Genomic DNA, 23,950 nt, shown 5'->3' on the forward strand with positions numbered 1-23,950 from the left:
ATTCCCACATTTTTCTGCCTCTCCATATCCTAAGAAATTATGCTAAACAAAGAAGTGAGCTTATAAAACACTAAGAATTCTCCCTGACATTGACCAATCTTGAAGCAGTGGACTGAGGTGATGAGAAAACCCTGAGGAAAACTGAATAAAATCCTTCAAGTGCAGAAACCTCTTCTTACCTCCACCATTGGCTTTGCAGAAACCAAAGAAAACAGAAGTCCTCAGGGTTTCCCTGGTTCAAAAGCACTGTGCCTTGTGAACCAGACACATTCCAACCATGTGGAGAAAACCCTCTGTACCCCATCGTTAGAATATGAGTATTTCAAATGTTCATGTGTGGACAACCATTTTACCTGAGCAATTCTTTAGTTTCCGTATTGGATTTAAGTTAAACTTTTCTTTGAGGGAGTTTCCAAATGCCTATCAGGTCTCCTTGTGACACTGTGTTTACTTTCCCAACTCAAGTTGCAACACTGCAAGAATTCCACTTTACCCTCCCAGGGGAGTGCAGTGCAGTGAAAGGGAATGGTTGAGAAACATCTAAGACATGATTACAAATCCCAGTGCCCTCAAAGGTCAGGCAGTAACCTAAGTGAGCAAAGGGAACCTGGAACAGGATGTTAGGAAGTGGGGAGCAGCACAGCCAACACAATACTCTTCTGCAGAGAGCCCTAAATTGCTGTGGCATAAGAATGCAGGTCCTCTGATGCTCAATTTTCAGACTATTCAAGTGATCTTGGGAGTCTGGATACTTAAACAAAAACCTGCTGATCTCTCAAATGCTGGAGATTAATAAAAAGTTTTAGGTTTAGGGAGCCTCCAAAGGCTCCCTAAACATATCTTTGGGGACCAAACCTAGCCCATGGGTCATGGATTTGTGACCTCTATTGTAGGTGACTTTGAATAAATCTTTCGACTTGCTCCTGTGGTATGTATTGTTCTCAGTGGAAAAATATCATATATGTAAAACAAAAATGATTTTGTTTTTATTAAATATAATTAATTCTGACAGTGAGCTTCTACGCCACTGAGTTGACAGAAAATGTTGTCAGAGTCATTGGCAGGGTCCCAGTCATCCCCACTGAAGTCTGGCTTGCTCCTTGGGGTACCACAACAAGGCACCTTGGGGTACCACAACAAGGCACGGATAGGTCAACCCTGCCATTACTGTCCTGGGGTGCATAGATCCCATTCCTTGTCTCTACATTCTCTCCTGTTGGCTTTGCTGTTTTTTGTTTTTGTTTTTGTTTTTTGGTTTTTTTGTTTTTAATATTCTCACCCTTGTGTCACTGTCTAAGTACCTTTAAATACCTTTCCAGTGGCTCAGGGGTTCCCTAAGGACTGATTCTCGTAAGATGCCTGGCAGGACTAGCTATATAAACTGGGAGGCTGGTGCAAAATGAAAGTGAGTGTGTGTTCTCTCATTTCCCCCCATGTCTAATCTCCCTCCAAACTACCCTGCTATGGGAAGGTTTCTAGAAGTGAACATACCCAGCTACCAGCACAGGGGGGTTGTTTCTGACTATTCTGATGAAAGGAAAAACCAGTGTCTGGGTTTTTGTACAGTTGAGCAGGTATGGAGCACCTATGGAGAGAGGTGGGTGTTTGGGGCTTGTGTCTTGAGTGTTTCTAAGAGATGCCGCTCCTTGTAGTTGAGCTGTGGCTCTTCCTCATTCTCTCATTTCGCATTCTCTTTGCTGAGACAGCTGCATTTCCCTCTTGCCAGATCTCTCCTCCTCTCCAAATCTGACTGTCAACAGGACACAAGCCTGGCCTCCCCTCCCCCTCTCTTTAAGCACACAGGCCAAACCCACCATTTTTAGTTGCTGTTGTTTTTGCTGTGCAACTGATGGCAGATAAGATATCTTATCTTATCTGATTCAGAGCTAAGATATCTCATCAGATCTCCTTTATATTAAAAGAAAAAAGGAGTGCTGAAATGCTGGCAGCAGAGGGATTCACACAGGTAGAGATGGAGCATGACCTTGAAATTCAGATGCCAGTGCTTTTGGAGTACAAAGTCCCTGGGGCTGAGGTCGCTGGCCAGTCCCCTGGTGCTTCATGTTTCTGTGAGAGAGAGTGTGTGTGTGTGTGCATAGCGTGTTGGGAGATGGGGTGGTCAAGGGCTGGAAGGACTTGGGGCCAGCATAGTGAAGGAGTCTCCTTTCCCCAGAAAACACAAACACACTATCTGGACCTGGGCCAGGGCTCCTGAGCATGCCAGCCAGCCCAGGCCAGGCTTTCCTACTCTGCTCCCCTCCTTCCCCTGCTCCTCCATCCTCCCTCTGCTTTTCTTCTGACTTGCATTTTTCAACTGGCTCTGAGCAGAGGAGGAAAAGAGGAGAAAGGAGAACTTAATACTGACAGCCCAGAGCTTAGAATGACCTTCCTTCTCCACACATTGCCCTGAGTATTATTACTCTGAAGAGCAACAACTTTGCAGTGGCTAGAAAGCACAGTAAGAAGGCAAAGCAAGTGGTCTGCTGATAAAATCTTCTCCTCACTAAGCTTTCTACTGAAGGGAACTAAATATCTAAGGGACTAACATGAGTAATACAGAAAAGAAAAGATGAACAGAAAGACCTAAAGGAAATTAACATTAAAAGGAAAGCAGGATTTAGAATTGAGGGAGGCCTATTGGACCCAGGGCATAAAGGGAAAACAGGTCAAACTGGCTCAGAAGGGGAGTGGGAGGTTTACCTTTGAGAAAGGAGCTGCAGGTAAGAGAGAACCAGCAGCAGAGGTGAAGGTACCCACAGCACAGGGAGGTCTTACAGAAGAATGAGGTTACTGGTCATTGTGTGATTTGGAGATACATGGAAGAGGTCTGGAAGGGTCTGGAAGGACCTACTCATCTCTATGGTAGTAGAGAGCACTCACATACAATTTACCTTCTGTGACACATTGCTTTAAATGCTCTATGAGGTTGGACAATTAAGTTCTCAAACTCATCCTAGAAAAAGTGCTACATACCTCATTGTGAATATTGCTGTGATCACTTTTGAAATATTCTCCTCAGGAAGCTATGCACTGATGCCAGCGCCTAGTCTACTCTTCAAAGCACTTTTTCTAGGATGAGTTTTTGAACTTAATTGTCAGACTTCCAATGACAACAGCTTTGATGGCCATTCCAGAAAGAGTTCCAAAATTGCTTTTAAGGGTGAACTAGGCACTGATGTCACTGCATAGCTTCCCAAAGGGAGTACCTCCAAGGTGACTATAGTGATATTCAGGAATGAGTATGTAGCACTTTTTCTAGGATGGGTTCAGGAAATTGTCTGACCTCGTATCTGCATTAATTCATTTATTCCTCATAACAATCCTGTGAGGTAGATATGATCGCTATCCGCCATGTTACAGATGAGGATGCTGAGATAGAAGTTAATGAACTCTCTGTGATAGAAGGAAAAATGGCCCTGAAAAGATTTCTCTGTCCAGCTGGAGCAAGAGTGAGACCCCATCTCTACTAAAAACAGAAAGACTATCCCAGCATGGTGGTGGTTACCTGTAGTCCCTGCTACTCAGGAGGTGAAGATAGGAAGACTGCTTGAGCCCAAGAATTTGAGATTGCTATGAGCTAGGCTGATGCCATACCACTCTATGCAGGGCAATAGAGTAAGACTCTGTCTCAATAAATAAATAAATGAATGAATAAGAAGAAAGAAAAAGAAAGATGTAGTCGTCCTGATCCCAAGCAAGGAGATTAAGTCTGCAGGTACAGTTAAGGCTGCTCAATCAGCTAACCCTGAGATGAGAGATTATCTGGATTATCTGGATATCACAAGGGCCATTCTAAGTGAAAGATGGAGGCAGGAGACTTGGGGAAGGAGTGGTGACAACAGAAGCAGATGTCTGAAGCTATGACATTGCTGGTTTTGAATATGGACGGAAAGGCCTCAAGCCAGGGAATTTGGGTGGCTGGGGGGATTCTGGAAGCTTGAAAAGACAAGGAAAATGGATTTGCCTGCCAACACGTGATGATAGTTCAGTGAGACCTATGCCAGATTTCTATGCCAGATTTCTCATCTACAGAACTGGAAAATGATAAACTTCATGTTGTGTTCAGGCCCTAAATGTGTGGTGATTTGTTACAGCAGTCATAGCAAACTAATATGCTACCCAGCTTGTAAGTCGAAGATTCTACCCTTCTGTCCCTCCCTCATGCCCAATATCTGCCACTTATTTATTGTTACATGAAATTCCTAATACCTTACTTACAAAAACAATGCATATGATATTTTTAAACAATTCAGTGATTGTAAAGATGTGAATCAACGGCCAAATTCTTCACTCTTAGCCCTGCCTCTTATGTAAACATATGCAGCATGTCTTTTTATAAGAATGTGACCATACACAGTACCCATTTTGTTGGGAGACAGAGTCTCACTCTTTCATCCAGGCTAGAGTGCCCTGGCCCCACTGTAGCTCACAGCAATCTTATACTCCTGGGCTCAAGCAATCCTCCTCCCTCAGCATCTCAGGTAACTGGGACTACAGTTGCCCACTACCACCCCTGGCTAATTTTTCTATTTTTAGTGGAAAGGTTTTGCTCTTGCTAAGGCTGGTTTGGAACTCCTAATCTCAAGTGATCTTCTCACCGCACCCTCACAAAGTTCAAGGATTATAGGCCTGAACCACTACACTTGGCCTATATGCTCCATTTTAACACTTCAATTTTTATCATAAGGGCATTGGCATTTAAATGTTTATAGCAGCTCAATTTACAATTGCAGAGATGTATAAAAAACCCAAATGTCCATCAAGACATGAATAAATTAATAAACTGTGGTATTTTTATGCCATATAATGCTATACAGCCATAAAAAAGGTGGAGACTTTACATCTTTTGTATTTACCTGTATTTACTAGAATGTTCTCTAAATGGATTTAGGGAACATTCTCCTAAGTAAAGTGTCTCAAGAATGGAAAAACAAGCATACATGTGCTTAATACTATGTTAAAACTAGTAGATCAACAACTACAGGCCCAAAGGAGAGAAAAACACAATTAAATTCAAGAAAGGGGAAGGAGGAGAGAGGGGAAGAGGGTTCATCAAATTCCCACAGAATAAGTACAACGTAGAATTATATGGCACATTTCCTGTGTGAAGGACTTAACTGCAATTCAGAATTTGCCTTCCAAACGTAAACAATCTAATCATATGTGCCTTCATTTTAATCCGAAATTAAAAATGTGTGTGTATATATAGGACAAACAGATTTAATTCGTCCCTTAAAAATAGTTGTTTTTTATATATAAAGATCTATCGTTATTTATCAACCCTCCACTGGTTCCTAAACAGTCTCACTTTTTTTTTTTTTTTTTTTTTTTAAACGAATTGCTCCCAACAAAAGCGTTGTTTCCATCCCGGATTTGGGCGTTCCTTGGACCAGAAAGTGACACACAGCTGGGCCTCTGCTGTCAGCCACTGGCCGACCAAGCCCCGCCCACACTCCACGGCGGCCAATCCGCTCCCAGGGCGGCCGCCTCCGCGCTCCACTCCTTGGCGGTGACTTTCCACTTCCCCCAGCATCACATCGGCCACTCAGTCCCTTTACGGCTGAGCAGCTCTTTCCTCCGGGGAACCACCCCTGGCTGCTCCTAGCAGATCCCTTCTGCCCTGAACCCGCGCTGCAGGGAATAGCGGGGCAAAAGGTGAGCGTGGTCTAGCGTGGGTGCTGGACCCGGAGGGACTGCGGTGACAGAGGCCTCAGGGGCTGACAGCGACAGGATCCGGAGAGGGGGCTGGGTGGTGTATGCCCGGGAGGGTGGGGATGGATCTGGAGCCTTTGCGCATGCCGGAAGGTGACGGGCAGCCCACTGAGGAATCCTTCCTTTTGCCCCCCTTTCTGGTTTTTCTCTGCGGTCTCTATTTCATTCTGGCACCATGGTTAATTCTCTCTTCCTCTCGGGAGATGGATGACCCCCTTTTTCCTGTCATTTGTTTTGTGCTTCACCGGGAGCCTTTGAGATCTGAGCTCATAGGAACCATGGAGACGATATTATCTTATCTTCTGCGGGGAGTGGGGGTGGGGGCCCGATAGTGAATTCTTTTAGGGTAGCTTGTCTCTGCTTACCCCCTAAGTGAAAGTACTCAACCAAAGCCAGCGCTTTGCATGCTATGGGCTCTGAGTGTTTGTGGTGAGGGTGTGATGTCTGGGGGAGGGGTGCTGGCGAGAGTGGGAGAGTGGGTGCCAGGGTCCAGGAGAATGTAAGTCTGGAATGCATTTGGTCTGAACCCAGCAACTGCTGGATTATATGCCTGCCGGGTAAACAGCCAGGAGCTGGCCACCGGGTTGGCCCAACCTGTAAGGGAAGAAGGCCTTCAAGGGGTATAGGAGAAAAAGATCTTTGCCAGTTGGATCATCAGGAAAACTCTGAATAAGTACAGACCTGACTAGATAGAAGGGACAGAATGTATCTGTCTAGCTGACCAGCCAACCACTGTTTGTATTCCAGAAACATACCTACATGTTGACTTTCTCAAGTTTTTACTTTCATACCAATGACATTATCCTGTACATATTCTTAAGCTTTTCTAATTCAGCCTTATTGGTGCTTCCTTTAGTTTCATTCTTTATGTTATAAATGTACTATAATTTGTCCATTCTACTGCTGATGGACATTTTGGGTTGTTGGTAATTTGAGAGATATATTAATTATCTACAGCTGTGTAACAAAGTAGTCTAACACTTAGCAGTTTAAAACCAAAAACTCCAAATGAAACAAAACAAACTCTACTATCGCCTGTCTCAAGAGTGTCCGTGGATCAGGAATATAGCAGGGGCTTAGGCGGAAGTCTCTTGATTCAGGGTTTCTCACCAGCTGTAATCAAGAAATCAAGGTATTGGTTGAGGCAACAGTCATCGCAAGGCCAGGAATTGGGTTTGGGACAACCTTTCAGCCCTACTGACATGACTCCTGGCAGGTCCTTCAGCCTCACTGGCTTTGTCAGTTCTTTGCACATGGGCCTTTATAGAGGATGAAAACAATATGGCAGCTTGCTTTCCCCACCGTGAAAGCTCCCAGGGAGAAAGAAAAAAACAGAGAACTGATTCATTTTGTCACCTAATCACCAAAGTGACATTCCCATCACTTCTCCCATCTTTTATTCATTACAAGTGAGTCATCTTTAGGTCCAGCCCACACTCAAGGGGAGAGGTTTACACCAGGGGATAAATACCTGGAAACAGGGATTATTAGGGGCCATTTTAAAGGCTGCTTCTTACAGGGAATTTTAACGAATAATGTCCTCTACCATTCAAGTATCCTTGTGTAGGAGTTTCCCTGGAGTATATAGCTAGGAGTAGAACTGCTGAGCTGTAGAATTTATGTATAGTTGACCTTCTTAGGTTATTTCCAAGCTGTTTCCAAAGGGTTAAATCAGTTTGCACTCCCTCCAGCAGGGGGTAAGAGTTCTTGTTGCTCCACATACTTGTCATAACTTGGTCTTGTCAAATTTCATTTCTAGTCTGGCAGGCACGAAATAGCATACCACTGTGATTTTAATTAGCATTTCCTCATAACTCATGAGATTGACTATCTTTTTATATGTTGGTATTGTGCATTTTGTCTGTGAAATTCGGGTTCTGTCCTGAAAATATTCATTTGCATATTGGGTTGCTTACCTTTTTCTTATGGACTGAATGGAATGCCTTGTTTTTAATCTGGATACTAATCAATTCCAAATTAACTATATATGTCACAAATATGTGCTTCCAACTGCTTCTGAATTTTTCTTCCTCTGTATGTCCATTTCTTTCTCTGTGTCTATCAGAGTGTAAGCTTTGAATTTTGATTTTAAGTTACCAGTGCTTTCTTTTATATTTTTTCTTGCTTACAAATTGTTTCCTGAAGATTGTAAATTAATTTTGCTATATTGTTTTCTAAAAGCTTTTGTGGTTTTGTAGTTGACAATTAGTTTTAATCCACATAGAAACTGATTTTTATGTTGTTTGTTCCAGATGGATAATCAGTTTTCCAAGCACCAGTGATCTGCATGAATCAAGTTTTCCATATGTGTCCCATAATTTGTTTTATATGTCCTCTCTTATGATCTATTTGTCCAACTGCACCAATACTAAATTTTTAACTACTATAGTCTTATAAAAAGGCTTGAAATCTGATAGAAAATTCCTCACGCCTGTTTATTCTTCTTCAATAGCGTTTTAGCTATTTTTACACCTTTGACCTTACTTGTAATTATTTTTTAAAAATTTGTCAAGTTCTCCAAAACAAACAAGCAAGTAAACCCATTGAGATTTTAATTGATAGTGTACTGACACTATATTTTAGTCTGTTTTGTGTTGTAAGTCATAATGAACAGAACCGTATTGACTCATGATTCTAAAGGCTGGGAAGCCCTAGATCAAAGGGTCACATCTGGTAAGAGCCTTCATGCTATTTCATACCACAAAGGAAAGGAAAAGAGAGGGTAAGACAGAGAGAAAGTAAAAGAGAGCCTAATTCCTCCTTTTAAAACCAAACCACTCTGTTGATAATATCATTAATTCATTCCCTTTGTCCTCATGATCTCTCTTTAGGGCCTACCCACTTCATAACACTGTTGCATTGGGAATTGAGTTTCCAACATATGCTTTTTGGAGAACACTTTCAAACCATGGCCCTCTATATATCAATTTGGGGAGCTATGACCTCTTTAAGATATTCAGTCTTTCCACCAATAACTTGGTATAAAATGCTATTTATTTAGGTCTTCTTTAATGTTTTGTACTATTTTTTTTTTTTGTTAAATGTATTTAACAATTTTTTTTTATAAAAAGAAAACTATAAATTTTTCTTTGAAAAAGTTATTTTATATGTTTATTGTTGCTAACATACAAAGATCCACTTGCCTTTATATATTAATCATATATACATCCAATTTGATGAAATTATTATTGACCCTCAGTTCATCTGTAGATTCTTTTAGACTTGCTGCATAGACAATCATATCATCTGAAAATGACAGTCTTGTTTCTTCCTTTCCAGTTTTTATACCTTAATTTCTTTTTTCTGTCTCACCGCCACAGCTAGGAGCTCCAATACCTTGTTGAATAAAAGTAGTGAAGAATATCTTGTTTCATCCTTAAGATAATAAATATTTCATCCTATCAACTTTGAACATGTCATTTGCCATAGTAATTTTATAAATGCCTTCCCTATGGTAAGGAATTTCAGTTCTTCTTTTGGTAAACACTTTTATTATGAATGGATGTTTTATCAAATGCTGTTTTTGTAGCTCCTGATAATATCACATAATCCTTTTTCCTTTAACTATATTAACATGGTATAGTATTGAATTTCTGATATTAAAACAATTTTATATTCCTAGAATACAAAATCCTTCCTTGTAAGTATGTAATAACTTTTATATGTAGATATAGATATAAAGGCAAACATTAGATTGTTGAACTTGCATGTATGAGTTGAGATTGGTCTGCTCTCATCCTTTCTGTGTTGATCTTTATTCATACTGGTATCATCATAAAATAGTATGGGTAATATTCTCTTTTTCTATTCTATTCTTTGAATTTTTGCAAGATTAGTATTATATGATTCTTAAATATTTCCTTGAATCACTTGGAAAACTAGCTAGGTTTAGAGTTTACTTTGTCAAGAGATTCAACTTGGCTGATTTACTTTAATGACTATAGAATTATTTAGGTTTTATTATGGGGTCAGTTTTGAAAAATGGTATTTGTCAAGATATGTAAGCATTTCATACATATTCATATATGTATTCATATATATTCTTACATATGTATAAATGTTTATTCATTATATAAAAATATAGTTGACTCTTGAACATGTGAGGGTCAGGACACCAACCTAAGGAGTAGGAGCACAGTAAAAAATTCACATATAACTTTGACTCTCCAAAATTAGCTACTAGCAACCTACTATTGACCAGAAGCTTTATGGTAACATAGTCAAATAACACATACTTTGTGTTATATGTCTTACATGCTATATTCTTACAATAAAGCAAGATAGAAAAAAGAAATTGTCATTAAGATAATCATATAAGGGTAGCACCTGTGACTCAAAGGAGAATGGTGCCAGCCCCATATACCGGAGGTGGCGAGTTCAAACCTGGCTCTGGTCAAAAACTGTTAAAAAAAAAAAAGAAAAAAAAGAAAATCATATGAAAGAGAAAATATGTGTACTACTCAGTAAGTGGGAGTGGGTCGTCTTGAGGGTCTTCATCCTTATTTTCTTCATGTTGGGTAGCCTGAGGAGGAAGAGAAAGAGGATGGGTTGATTTTGCTGTCTGGTAGTGGCAGAGGAAGAAAATACACAAGTCAGTGGACCCAAGCCGTTCAGGACGATGTTGTTTAGGAGTCAACTGCACGCATATGAATATGTGTATTCAAAATTGATAAATAAAATTATTCATAATATATTTTTATTATCTGTTTAAATCTTGCCATCACCTATCAATATGATCCCCTTTTCATTACTAATTAATACGTATATATTTTTTCCTCTTTTGTTTTAGTTTTGCAGGAACTTGGTCTACTTTATTAGCTCTTCCACACTCTGACGGAAAAACTGTTAACTTTTTCTCACAATTTTTTGCCTGTTTTATTACTTCTTCCTGCTTTCTTTTAATTTTTCAGTAATTTATCTTCCAAGCTTTTAGGTTGTAAGCTTAACTCTCTAACTTCGAGCTTTTGTTCCTATGAAAGATTTTAAGCTGTAAGTTTCAGTCACTGTTTTTTAACTACACCTCACAGGGTTTGGTATGAAGTTTTTGATCATGTAGCTTTAAGTGTTTATAATTTCCATTATTGTATGTTGTTTGAGTCATGAATTTCTTAGAAATGTGCATTTTAATTTCCAGTTGTTCATATGAAATAAGTGTTGCCTAACTTATAGTCAGAAAATGTATGATACCAATTCCTTTGTATTTATTGAATCTGGTTCGTTTCTTTTTGTACTTGAAAAGGATGTGTAGTCTCTAATTATAAAGAGATTATGTGTATCTTTAAACTGTGTTAACTGTGTGATCCAACCTTATGTATCTTTACCAATTGAATTAATAACTACAGAAATAGGTGTAATTACTCACTATAATGCTAGGTTTGACAGTTTTTCATTGTGTGGCTACATATTTTTGCTCTATATATTCTGAGGATATGTTAATAGTGAATGGTAGTAAACTGAACATTTTATTTTAATGTAGGTATCTTATATCATGGATACCTGTCCACGTTTATTGTTTTAAAATCTTAATTTGTTCAAATATCAAGTCAAGGTTTCTTTGATTCATATTTGTTTCATTTATCTCTTTTATCCTTTGACTTTAAATCTTGTGAATCTATGCTTTAAATATGTATGATATCTGGATTTTTTAAAATCCTGCATTTAAAAAAAATTAACAATTTATAAATTGTCAATGGGTATAGTCTTTTTATATTTATTGTGATTATATTTCAATTTATTCCTGCCATCTTATTATTTGCTTTGCTTTTTATTTTTCCCAATATTTTCTGTCTCTTTTATTACTATTGCTCTTTTTTTTTCTGGCTTACATGGAAGTTACATGCTTTAGGTCTCATGCTTTAGGAATATTTTAAATTTTAACACATTTAATTCATGGCATTTCTAGTTTATAACATGGTTAGTTTTATAATTTACACACTCAAGTTAAATTGGTTCTCAGGACTTTATGTCTAACTCTTGTAACTGGGGCAGCAGAACTAGGAGCATGAGCCAAACACTCATCTGGGTTAAAGTTGTCCTTTGTTTGCCAAGATTCAGAATCCCAGGAAGACAGGGAGATTATTCTCAAAGGGTGCCTGACTCTGGGAGAACTTCACGGAGTTCTTATGCCCTCCTCAAAAGTATTATCTTTAGCTTCATATCATCCAGCCCACTAATCTCTAGCTGAAGGCCTCACTGTTTGTTACATTCCCAAGCTGTACATTTGGTGTTTTATCCTTCAGCCCAGGGTCATGGTGGCCTTCACGGTGTCAGAACCAGGGGAAGACTGAGTAATGTGACTGACTGATAAGCAGTTGTATCGTTAAGTAATGATACAAAGGACAAAGGACAACTTTTACAGCTATTGATGGGCTTGAGGCTGTTTCTCCTCTTATACTCTCACTTCTGAGTATCAAATAATTTTTATTATTTAGTACCATCAGTGTTTGATTTTCCAACCTATTTACAAATATTTTTGCTTACAAATTTTTCTTTTTATGAAAACTTGATGTATAACTTACATGTATAAATTCACAAAAATGTGCACTTAATATGGAGTGTATGTGTATATAGCTTAGGTCAGGATATATAATATTCAGACTTTTTCACTTTCATAGATTACCACTATTCAGATCTTTATCGTCACATATTGGTCCAATAGCAATCTTCACATAAACTGAGTAATAAATAGGTATTCTTTTGGGTTTGGCTTGCTTTACCCAGCACTACGTCTGTCCACATGGTGGCATATAGCAGTACTTTGTTCTTTTACTTTTCTCTATAGTATCATGTTGCCTAAGTAGATCACAAATTATTTATCCATTCTACTATTGATGAACATTTGAGTTTTTCCAGTCTTTTTGCTGTTACAAATAAACTTCTTTGAACATATCTTTTGGTATCACTCATTTTTATCGAACATATACCTAGTCAGCCTGAATAGGAAATACTAGTTTTGCAAAATTACTTTATCAGTTTACCCTCCCATCAGAAATGTCTATTTTATACATTTGAGCAACTCTAGATCCTTGTCATTGTTTGATATTGTCACTACAGTTAATTTTAGACATCTAGAATAGATCTAGGTCTCTCACAGTTTTAATTTTAATTGCTTTGATGACTAATTATAATATTAAGCATTTTATTGTATACTTACTGGCCATTTGACTATCATCTTTGATGAACTGTCTGTTTATGTTTTTGTCCATTTGGGGAAATGAAATAGTTAATTCTTTGTTAATTAATTTTGTGAATTTTATTTTGAAACAGATCTCACTTTGTTGCTCTCGGTAGCAGCTCACAGAAACATCAAACTCTTGGGCTGAACTGATTCTTTTGCCTCGGCCCTGCCAGTAGCTGGGACTATAGGCATGCACCACCATGCTTGGCTAGTTTTTTTTATTTTTAGTAGAGACTGGGTCTCACTCTTGCTCAGGCTGGTCTTCAAGGCCTAAGCTCAAGCAATTGACCCACCTTACCTCCTGGAGTGCTAGGATTAAGGGCATGAGCCACCATGCCTGGCCAGAAGTTTTTAATAATGTTCTGAATCATGCATACACATCTTTTTTGTTTTAACAAATTGTAAATATCTGATTCTAAACTGCAGCTTATCTTTTCACTTTGGTAATAAAAAGTACTTCTTAATTTACTTAATTTTAATAATACCTAATTTTTGTTAATAAATCCAAACACTTAAGTTCTATTTGAGAGAATTTTGCCTACTCCTAGATTACAAAAAAATTACCCTATGCTTAATATTTTATTGTTCACATTTAATGTAATTTATCTCAAATTATTTTTTGTGTATGATGTGAGGGATGGGTCAGGGTTTATTTTTTTCATATAGATACCTACTCAGTCAAGAACTACTTACTGAAAAGGCCTCTTGACACTATTGGATTATATTAGTTACATTATTGTAAATCAGGTAACTATACATATGTGAGTCTGTTGAAGATTCTTTATTCTTTTTATATATCATTCAGTTTGATTTGCTATATTTTGTTAAGGGTTTTTGAATCTATGTTCATTGAGTGGTACTGGCTTCTAGTTTTTTGTTCTCGTAATATACTTACCAGATTTTGGTATCAAAATTATGCCAGGTATAATAAAGTGAGTTGGGAAATATTTTTGTATTACTATTCTGTGGAAGAAGTTGTATAACATTGGTATTGTGTTTCTCAAATGTTTAAGAAAATTCACTATGAAATTCCTTCTAGGTCTAAAGTTCCTTTTTTGGGAATGTTTTTAATTTTGAGTTAAATTTCTTTAACAGATAGAATTATATATGTTTTCTATTTCTTTCTGCACAATTTTGGGTAAATTGTGTTTTTAAGAAATTTGAAAATTCATCTGAATTTTTCAGGTTTATTGGCATATGGTTATTCATTATATCATTTGTTTATCTTTTTAATGTCTTTTAGGGCTGTACTGTAAGGCCCCCTTTTATTTCTAATCATAATCATAATATATTTTATCTCTCTTTATTGACCATTTTTCTTTTGGTTCATTAAAATCAACTTTTGGTTTTATTGAATTTCTCAATTTTTTTAAATTTGATTTCTGCTCATATGTTTATTACATTCTTTCATTTATTGTCTTTGGCTTTGATTTGTTGTTCTTTCATTTTTAATATCTTAAGATAGAAGCCTGGATGGTTTACTTTCAGCCTTTCCTCTTTTAGTAATATATGCATTTGGAGATATGATTTGCTCCTAGTAATTGATTTTGCTTCATCTCATAAACCTTGATATGGTGTATTTTAATTATCATTTGAGTAAAAATTATTTTTTAATTTTCATTGTGATCTCTTTTCTGACCTAAGGGTCCTTTATATCTGCAGTCTGCTGCCCCTAGGCATAAAAATAATACCAGTTGGTGGCCTGTTACCAACCAGGCTGCACAGCCCAAGGTGAGAGGCAGGCCAGGGAGCCTAGCTTCGTCTGTATTTACAGCTGGTCCCGGTAGCTGGCATCACTGCCTGAGCTCCACCTACTGTCAGATCAGTGGAGGCATTAGATTCTCACAGGATAACTTAATGAACCCTACTATAAACTGCACATGCGAGGGACCTAGGTTGCAAACTCCTTATGAGATTGTAATGCCTGATGATCTGAGATGGAAATGTAATGGGCTTGAATCATCCCCAAACCACCCTCCCCAGGTCTGTGGAAAAGTTGTCTTCCCTGAAACTTGTCCATAGTGCCATAAAGGTTGGGGACTGCTGGTTTAGAAATATGTTCTGAATTTCCAAACGTGAGAATTTTCTAATGAAGTTATTGATTTATGTTTTGTTTAATACGATTTAATCTGTATGTTTTTATTTTGTTTAGTTTTTTGCCTTATGCCCAACATATGGTCTGTTTGAGAAAATGTTTGACAAGCACTTGAAATCATGTATATTCTATTGTTGGTGGGTGTATATGTATCATATATGTTAATAGGGTCAAATTTGTTAACTATGCTACTCCAATCTTGTATGTGTATATCCTTACTGATCTTTAGAAAGATGAGAAAGGTATTAAACCATCAACTATAATAGTAGATTTGCCCATTACTTCTTTTATTATTGTTAACTTTTTATGAATTTTGAAGTTATGTTATTAAAGACACAAATTTAACATTGTTATATTGCTTTCTGCTCCACTGATTTGATCTTTTATTATGAAATGTCTTTATTATCTCTAGGAACTCTCATCATAGTAATACAGTTATCAGTGCAGCCACACTAGCTTTCTGTTGGTTAGTGTTTGTATGGTGTATAATTTTCCATCTTTTTTTCAATCTCTATGTATTCATATTTGAAGTATTTCTCTTTTAAGTAAACTCTGTCTTGTAATTGGATTTTTAATCATTTACAATGAATAGAATTATTGATATAGTTGGTATTTTGATCAGTTTGGGCTGCTGTAATGCAAATGTCATAGACTGGGTAGCTTACAGTTCATTTATTTCTCACAGTTCTGGAGGCTTGGCAGAGAAGCAGGGTGGGTTTCAAGAAAAAGGTGCCAGCAGATTCCATGTCTGGTGAAGGCTAGATTACTGGTTTGTAGACAGCCCCCTTGTCAGTATATCTTCACATGGCTAAAAGAGGGAGCTTTAGCTTCTTTCTCATAAGGACACTAATACTATCATGGGTGCTCCATACACATGAACTCATCTAAACCTAATTATCTCCCAAAGGCCCACCTCCTAATACCATTCCATTGTGAGTTATGGTTTCAGTATATGAATTTTGCAGGGACACAAACCTTCAGTCCTTGACAATTGGGTTTAAGTTGACCAAACTGCTCATTGTTTTCACTTTGTTACATCTGTTCTTTATTCTTTTGTTTATCTCCATTAATCTAATCTTACAGCTATGCTATATTGTATATTTTTTTATATGTTGTTGATTTAAGCAGTATATATTTATTTATATTGACCTATTTACTCTTTTTACTGTTCTCCATTCCTTCCTACAGTACTGTCTTCCTATGTGTAATATTTTTCCTTAATCGTGAAAAATTCTTTTTAGTAGTTCTTACATCATATTCTGCTGGCAACAATGTCTCTCAGCTTTTGTATATTAAAAATTATTTGTTTTTTATCTTTAAAGAATATTTTTCTCGAGCATAAAATTTTAGATTGGCAAGTTTTCTCTCTCATTCTCTCTCTCTCAGTAATTCCAGTGTGTCCTTGTTTTCGTCATTCTTTTAAAAACTGAGCTATATGGTCAGGTATGGTGGCTCACACCTGTAATCCTAGCACTCTGAGAGGTCAAGGTCGGCAGATTGCTGGAGCTTAGGAGTTGAAGACCAGCCTGAGCAAGAATGAGACCCAATCTCTATTGAAAATAGAAAAACTAGCCAGGTGTGGTGCTGCATAACTGTAGTCCCAGCTACTAGGGAGGCTGAGGCAAGAGAATCAGTTCAGTCCAAGAGTTTGAGGTTGCTGTGAGCTATGATGATGCCATGGCACTCTACCCAGGGGGACAGAGTGAAACCCTGTCTTAAATAAAATAAAATAAAATATAATTTTATAAAATCAAATAAAATTTATAAAATAAAATAATCAGCTATGTTTTTGCTATTTGAATGGAAAGTATCCTTTATTTCTGGCTACTTCTCAGATCTTCTGCATTTGGTTTTCAGCAGTTTGGTTATTATGTGCTTTAGTGTAGTTTTCTTTGTATTTAATCTTCCTGGGAAAGGTGGAGTTTCTTCATTTTGTGGTTTGATGTTTTTCATCTCTTTGGGGTAATTTTCATTCATTATTTATTAACATACTGCTTCTGTTTCATTCTCTCTCTGATTATACATATGTTATAACTTGTCACCATTTCTCCTAATTCTACTATATTCTTGCTAAATCCTTTCATCTCTTTGTGCGTTATCCTTTCTTCCCTCTTAGCTTATTTATGAATACTCTCTACTGACTTCTGTTACAGTTCATTAATTCTTTGGTTTTCTTTTTCTTTTCTTTTCTCTCTTTCTCTCTCTCTTTTTTTTTTTTTGCCATTAAAGACATCAATTAAACTACTAATTTTTATTATTTTTTATTTCTAAGACATCCATTTTATTCTTTTATGAGTTTTAAGTTCTATGCTAAAGTTCTCCAGCTTTGTTTTTGCTATTTTTGAAATATTAATCACAGTTGTTTTAAGTTTGTGGTCTATGAATTCAAATATGTAAACCCCTATGAGACTATTTCGATTATCTGTTGGTTCTCTTGAGTTCTTGGCAACATATTCTGTTTTTGAGCCTCCTCTTTAATTTTTGATTAAATGCAGGGTATTGTGGATAATTATTAACATTCCAATTGATATAGTTTTTCTAAAGGATTTCTGGGTGGAATGAGCAGAAAAAGTATTGGAAGATTACTGACATACTATCACAGGTCAGTTGCTTCAGGCTTTGTGAGGACTAGTTCACTTAAGGTCTGCTCTTTTACCAAAAGCGTACTCCTTACTCCTAAGGCATGGTTCTTATTTGTATGCCATGAATTTTCTTATGTATCAACCGAAATCATAGCGTGTTTATAAGAACCTTTTTTGTTGGGGCTTGGATTTCACCTCTTCATTCCCCTAACACTGTAGCTATTGAAATGACTGTTCGGTTGTTCACACTTTTAGACACATTTCTGCAGGTTTCCTCGGGGTCTCTCCCTGTGCATGCGTAGGTTAGGATTTAGCCCATGACTGAAGGGTTATTTGGGCGTAGATTTTTACATTCAGTTCTCTGAAGTGTTTTCATGTCTAAACTTTACTCTTTGATTTCCAACTGGCTTCTTAGTCTTGAACCAGTAAGGATAACACTTTCTGTTTGGCCTCAGTTATCCTGCAGTGGGAAATGGGAAATGTCCATAAGGAAAAAAAGCCATAGTGAATATGGAACTTATGTGTTTTCTGCTCATCAGAAATTGTAGCTGCTCAAGTCCGGCTTGTGTTGTTTGCTTACCAAAGTCTTCAGTTGTTCCAAAGATATTCTCTCAGTGCCGTAATTAGAAGTCCCTTGTCCTTCTGTTTTACATCTCAGACTAGTTGTCTAAAATCATTATTATTCTTTTTGAGATACGTCCTTTGGAATTTGCTTTGATGCAGGTCTTTAGGTAATAAATTCTGCGTATTTACTGGTTTGAAAATGACATTTCTTAAGAATTTTGCAATAGAAGATGGTTTTCTGTATATAAAATCCTAGATTAATTACATTCTCTATATATTTTGAAAATATTATTTTATTGTTTTTGTTTTTGTTTTTTTCCTGTCAAGAAGGCTGTGGGGCATATACTCCTCAGTTATTTGTAAGTGATCTGTTCCTTTTCCCCCATTAGACTACTTCTGATTTTTTTTTCCTTTAGTGTTCTCTGTTCTTTTGTTCACTATAATATATTTAGATGAGTATTTCTTTTATTCATCTTGCTTGAATTTTCCAGGCTTTTTGGATCTAAGGATTGGTATCTTTCAAGATCTCTGGAAAAACTGAAGCATTTATTTCTTCCAATAAAACTCTTAGATAATCTTTCCAATATATCTGTTTGGATCTCACTTTAGATGTGTGCTAGATCGTCTTACTCTGCCCTCCATATGTTCTATCTCTTTTATATTTTCCATCTTTTGGCTTTTAGACTGAATTATGAACAATGTCTTCTGCCCATTATGTCTTCAGTTCATTAATTCTTTTTTCAAATAATCTTGTATTTAGTCTCTTTAATGAATCTTTATTTGGAACCATTCTATTTCAACTATTATATTTTTCATTTCTAGTTCTAGTTGATTCATCTTCTGTTCAAGTTTCTCAGCTTCTCTTTTATTGGTCAAATACATTAAACACGGTTATTTTATATTCTATGCCTAGTAATTCTAATGTCTGAATTCGTCATTTCTGATGTCTCTTATTTGTGATGGCTTTCATTCATAATACTTTATGTCCTTGAGTGTTATGTGATTTTTTAAAAATTATTAATATAAGCAGCTCTTTTTGTCTGGATTATTTTTTCTGTAGAAATTCTTCTAGATGCATTGAAGTTCAGTTTCTTCAGAAAACATCTATATATGCTTCCTTCATCTGGTAAAAGTACTAAACTGGTACCACTTTGAATATTTGCTTAGGTATTGTGAGTCCACAGCGGTAGCCTGGATTTATATTACAAACCTTTGTGGGAAGTTGATTTGGTTGTTCTTTTGGTTACTCATTCTCAGACATGTTTTTCCCTTTCATCCTCCAGCAAGGTTAAGACAGGCAAACAGCATTGATTTCTTCTGTGTTGTGCAATTTATTTCTTATTTACTTTTACCCCAGTAAGCATACCTCTTTGGTATCTGAGCATCGTGCAGGAATGTCCTTTTAAATTATACCCTTCATGTGGGCCTGGTCTTAAAGACCTAGACTGGATACCACAGAGTTGCTCCCCATACATTCTCCACGGTTTTGTAGAAGCACCATGATGAAAGGCAGCCTTTGTGCTTGCTTCCATCAGTGTTTCCTGGTTTTAGGCTGTTTTGACTTTCAGACTCCTTACTTCCTCATTATTTTATTGATGACTATATGATATTGTTTATATATATTGTTTGCATCAGCAGTATGATCCAGGTTACTTAACTATATTTCTAGAATTAAAATACTATCTTAATACCTTATTAAAATGTGATATTTGCCTGTGTGCTTATATATCAATATGTTATACATGTGTGGCTTGATATATTTTCACAAAGTGAACATGTTGTTAGACCAGCCCCTAAATTCATTAAGAGAATATTACTAATAACCCAGAGCTCCTTCTGTGCCCTTTATCAGTCAGTACCTTGCTTAAAGGTAAATCTTGTGAGTTTAATATAAAAACTGGTTTTTTATTTGTGTAAATATGATCATACAGTGTAGAATTTTGTGTTTCTGGTTCCCTCTATAGTAAATTGGTAAGATTCGGCTATATTGTGCATAATGCTAATCTTTTATTATTGCTGTACAATATTTCATTGTGAATATGCCATAATTTGTTGAAATATTCTACTGTTGATAATACCCAACTGATAAAAAAGGGTGGAAGTAGGACTGAGAGAGCAGGGTGGTAGTATTTGGGCAGTTCCCATATCAGACTAATATGGATGGTGCTACTTTGAAGATTCTAGCATATATCTTTTGGTGAACATGTGTATGCATTTCTGTTGGGTATATACCTAAGAATAGTATTACTGGATAATCTTCTTTATAATTTCAAAGTGCTACTTCTAACATTTTAAAATACAAAGTGACTAAAGAAAAATTATTGACCAACTCTTTCCTAATTCTTGAAGTGGCCAAATATGTCTTTATTTTTACTGTGCTTAGATTAACATATACCATTTTTCCCTGCAAAAGTAGGATCATACATTTTTTCACTCAATTTATTGCGAATATAATTCAAGGTATGGATTGAGCTCAATTTTTTAAAACTGCATAATATTTTTACTATGGATTTTTAATAAATTGTTCGTTCACGTTCCTAAGTATTTACAGAACTTAGTATCTCAAAAGTTATTTCAATGGTCTCAAGATTTCATGGCAGTCTTCATTACTCAGCTATTCTGGGCAAAAACTGGACAGGAAAACAAACTCTCCAGGGGCAGTAAAAATAAGAAAGGACATAGGATTTAAAATTGAGCTAATACTTGCGGTGTCTGGAATCAAGTAACAGAAGGTAGAACCAGCTCAAATTTTGAGGAAGGTATTGGGAGATGTAGATAGTGAACAGTTTATGAGGAGAGTGGGAAGATTAAAAGGAAAGAGCATGAAGGAGAGGAGAAAACTTAACAGCACAGGAAATCTGTGATTTGGTTAGTTCTCACATCAAGTTGCTGTTTGTTTTGTTGAGCAACGATCTGAGACTTCTTTTCTTACCCTCATATTCCTCTGTCCTTTCTACCCATCCACTACTCATCCACCCTTCCAGTGGACATTGCAGATCATCCTTTTGTGACTTAGGTGAAAAGAATAAAACACAGTTGTTGCTTCCTTTAGTTTGGGGAGTTTTAATTAAACCCTTCACTGATCCAAGAAGTCAGACTCTATTCCCTTTACTCCTGAATCCACCTTCCTATGGAAGGTCCAGTCTGAGCAGTGTTTTGTAATAGGGGAAAAAGTTTTATAATGATCTGTTCCTGAGGACAGTTTGGGCTGGGAACACCTGCTCCCTGGACAAATAGGGGCCAAGGCAGTGAAGGTTGAGGAAACCGAGGAATCTACAGGGGCTATGCAGATGTCCTTGAGACCCATGGGGTGAGCCAAAAAGAGGGACAAGTAGTTTTCCCCCACCCCAGGTTCTATAGTGGAGCTCCCCAAGCTAGACAAGCATGACCTGGGATTTTATCTAGTTTTATAGTTGATTTATTTTTATTACAAAATAGCATACAACTATTAATTAAAACAATAATATATAGAGAGAAAAATTACTTATAAGCAATTCACTTCCTCCTTGAAGTAACTAAACTAAACTATAGGAGTAACCCATAGCTTGAGTATTCCATAACACATTTTGTGTTTATAAGTATATACAATAAAAACATTTTAAAGGTTTTTGTGCAAAAATACAAACTATTACTACAGTCCTTGTTTTATTTTAAAAATGATACATAAATATAGTATGATATATATACACTCCTTGCATAAATATATGTAGAGAGAGAGATTAACTCCTGGCAAGCAGTATATGTAGACTTAACCCGTCTTGGGAAATAGTTACATATTATTTTATATAAAAGTCTGTTATTATTTATTATTTAAATAATATTACCTGTTTAATTTTTAACAAATTATCCTGCTGCACTCCCACGGCGGGCGCCAGGGCCTTCATCCCACAGTTGGGGGTGCATCTTGGGGCAGACCCCGGCACAAAGGCGCTTCTGCAGTCCGGGGGCGGCCGGCAGGCTCCGCCCCCACCCGGCGGCGACCACTGGACTCCCTGGGACGGCCCCTTCCTGGCCCCTCCTCTGCAGTGTAGCCCACCGCTCCCCACGCTCCACCCACCACCCCCTCCACCACCGCTTTTCAAATAACCAGGCCGCTTGGCTCATCGCCTTGTCACATTTCTGGCAGGACTCCCTTCCCACTCTGAAGTAACCCAGCGGGGGGACTACGGGACCGACGGGTGAGTCTTGCCCACAGATGATTTTTGGAGCCCGAGCCGGCCTGGCCGCCCAGGCCAAATCACGGGCGGCTCCCGGCTCGGGTCCACTGAGGCGCGGGTACGAGAGGGAGCGCGGGGCCCGAGTCCCCGGGGGGCGCGGTGGATGGGGCCTGCGAGGCTGTGGAGTGGTCGGGTTTTTGGCCTGAGACCCTTGAGTTCTTGGGCGCAGAACCAAAGATGTGTTTCAAAGAGGGTTTTCTGCGGTTTCCCGTCTGTGTCTGTTTCTGCTTTTTTCTCTTCTTTCTTTCGAGCTGCGTGTCTTCCGCTCAGGGAACCTAACCCATCAAGAACCTGATACAGCTCTGTCCTTTTCAGACATTTTTCATTATGAAATATTTCAAAACTACGCATAAAAAATAATACAGCATATTTATGATATGATGACATTTTATCACCTTTGCTTCCGAGCTTTCTACCTCCCCCTTCCTTCCTAAGAAATAAAACAGTCAAAACCCTTTTCCCAGCAAGTCTCACGCCTCCATCCTCAGACGTAAGTTAGCTTGGATCTTTCCCATGTACACTTTGTGCTTTATTTTTATATGAGTAATGTATGCGGTTTTGTTTCGGATTTAAGATTTTTACATGAAACTCAGTACTACAGGGTTTTGACTTGCAGCACTGGAAATCCTGACGTTTTAGACCTGGAAAGGGCTTAGTGAGACTGTCACCAGCCCTCCACATTTTGCTGAAGAACCTGGACCCTGAAGAAGATAAAAAATGTGCTCACTGTCTCTCAGGCCTTGGCTCTGCAGCGTCCTGAATACGGGTTCTCTTGACATCCCTTACTGCTTTCTCTGTGTAAACCCTGCCAGTGAACTAACCCACCTCCGTGGCGCTTTTGGTTGTTTATAATGATTCAATTTGGAGAAAGGGAATTGAAAGTAGATGGGGAAAGGAAATATGGCTTGGATTTGGACCAAAACCCTAGTCAGGATTAAAAGGTACGCATTTTTCATAAAGCATGAAATACTGAATCTTAGGATGGCTTGAATTTTCATTCTGATTAACAGGCACCCGTACAGCCTTACTGTATGAGTATTAAGCTAAGAACTTTGAAAGCATTAACTCACCTAATGTAAGGCTCACAATGAACCTATGATTAATTTTATCATGCTCATTTTTTTTATAGGTAATAACACGTAGGCACAGGGAAATTAAGTGACTTGCCCCCAGACACACAGCTGGTAAAGTGTAGAAGTGAGGTTTGAATTCAGTCTACCTGGTGGCAGCCGAGGCTCCAAGCCATCACCCCCTCCTGCATTTCACGTCCTGAAGTGAGTACCTGTAATGGAGGTGGGTAGGGACAGGCCACTCTTAGAAGGAAGAGCAGCTGTCAACTGGTTGTCAGAAAGGAAAGTGGGATTTAACTGTACACGGAAGAATACATTATAGCTACCTATGGTTTGCTTGAAATATACTATTTTCAATGTACAAAAATAACACATGGCTCGGCGCCTGTGGCTCAAGCGGCTAAGGCACCAGCCACATACACCTAAGGTGGCAGGTTCGAATCCCCAGCCTGGGCCCGCCAAACAACAATGATGACTGCAACCAAAAAATGGCCAGGCGTTGTGGCGGGCGCCTGTAGTCCCAGCTACTTGGG

At 37.8% G+C, this 23,950-nt stretch overlaps 1 protein-coding gene across 2 annotated transcripts in view; it reads left to right on the forward strand.

Moving 5' to 3' along the window:
• The first annotated feature begins 5,550 nt into the window (after positions 1–5,550).
• Positions 5,551–23,950, forward strand: part of TCAF1 (TRPM8 channel associated factor 1) — a 51,740-nt gene continuing 33,340 nt past the window's right edge. For both annotated transcript variants that reach the window (XM_012806296.2, XM_003791540.3), the window contains exon 1: positions 5,551–5,655. The gene's annotated coding sequence lies outside the window, so the exon portion shown is untranslated. The remainder of the gene's footprint in view (positions 5,656–23,950) is intronic.

The sequence above is a fragment of the Otolemur garnettii genome, unplaced genomic scaffold (genome assembly GCF_000181295.1).
Source record: "Otolemur garnettii isolate 467f Iridium unplaced genomic scaffold, OtoGar3 scaffold00049, whole genome shotgun sequence".
NCBI lineage: Eukaryota > Metazoa > Chordata > Mammalia > Primates > Galagidae > Otolemur > Otolemur garnettii.